Raw genomic sequence first — 1,556 nt, 5'->3', positions numbered from 1 at the left:
TTTTTTTTATATAAAGAAGATAAAACTTAATTACCATGTAATTAAAATACATGTTTTCATGAAATTTAATTTTATTGAGAAAGCTCAAATAAATATTTTCAAGACTTACAGGGAAAGCTAAATGTTTAATTTTAAATTCAAATAGCAGTCAGCTGTGAGAGAGTGTGTGTGTGTGTCTGTGTGTGTGTGTGTGTGTGTGCACGCGCGTGCACACACGTACATGCATAGGGATGGGGTAGGTTACTGTGGTAATCTTTGGTAGTTACTACTCGAGTATAAATTGTCTCCTATTTATTATTGGGTAATAATTAGATATTATTAATAATGATAACTTTACCTATCCTTCAAAAGTACAAGGAATTTTGAAGGATATGTACTTTAAAGTTATCATTACTCAAGATTTGTTTTGTGATGTGTTTCATGAAGCTGGAGGAGGTTTTGTGAGACTTTCCAAATTCACACAGTGACAGGACAGTGGGCCAGGGTCTAGAAGCTGTGAGGGGCATTTCTGCCCGCCGTCATTTCACGGGGATGTGTGTCTCTACCAGAATCTTGATGATTCTCTTTATCTGGGTGACAAACAAATTCCTCTTGTCTTTGCAGTGCTGGGCAAGGTATATTTTGATAATAAGCGGTCCCATGAGATATCTTGCATTTCCTGCTTCTGGTCAGATGTTCGGTAAGAATAACTTTTCTACATATGTTTTTACATTTTTGAGCACAATCCCAGCTGGAATCAGGAAGTTTGGAGGCAGCATGGAAATGGAAAATAATTGAAAGTCACAGCAGCACTTTTTTTGACTTTTGAAAATATTTAATTTTCTGGTAGTCCTGAAGGGGGGGAAAAAAACCCCAAAACCCTAATCTATTATCTACTTAAAAATATGCTATCACTTCAGGTCCTTATTCAAGATACAGTTTTAAGAATAAAAAGGTACAGTTATATGGGAATAAGAGAATTTCCAAGGTCAGATCATCAGTCACAGGGATATATGAGTCTGGGATTTTTTAAATTCTTAATTGAGGGCTTACTTGAAGCAATATTAGGCATTATCATTAGCCTCGGTCACTTTTAAGACAATAAAAAACATACCATAACTTCTCTAAGAAATGCACTTAAACAAAACAGAAATAAATAACTCGGTCTCCTGAAAAGGCTTAAGAGGAGTTTTAAACATTGTTTTGTTAAGCCGTTCTAAAAAAAAAAAAAAAAAAAAAAAACCACTCAGTTTTCTGAGCTTCATTTTGCTTATCTGCCAAATGGTATCATAACTCTGAACACGGGATGTCTACTCGGATTAATTTAAGACATGGGTGAAGGGCTTAGGTGGTGTCTGGCTCCTAAAATGTGCTAAAAGCATGTGTATCCCTTTGTTTCTCCCTTCTCCCCAACATGTCGACCTGACACTCTTCAACAAGCTGGGATTTTCAGAGACATAATGCGCCCATGAGTCACACCAGCACCTAGGCTGGATTGGATTCTGTAGGACCGTAAGATTCAGATGAAACAGGGATAGCCAGAATTCAAGCTGCCTGATCATTCGTGCATCACTAGG

The sequence above is a fragment of the Pteropus vampyrus genome, unplaced genomic scaffold, assembly GCF_000151845.1.
Source record: "Pteropus vampyrus isolate Shadow unplaced genomic scaffold, Pvam_2.0 Scaffold34, whole genome shotgun sequence".
Classification (NCBI taxonomy): domain Eukaryota; kingdom Metazoa; phylum Chordata; class Mammalia; order Chiroptera; family Pteropodidae; genus Pteropus; species Pteropus vampyrus.
This window is presented reverse-complemented; position numbering follows the sequence as displayed.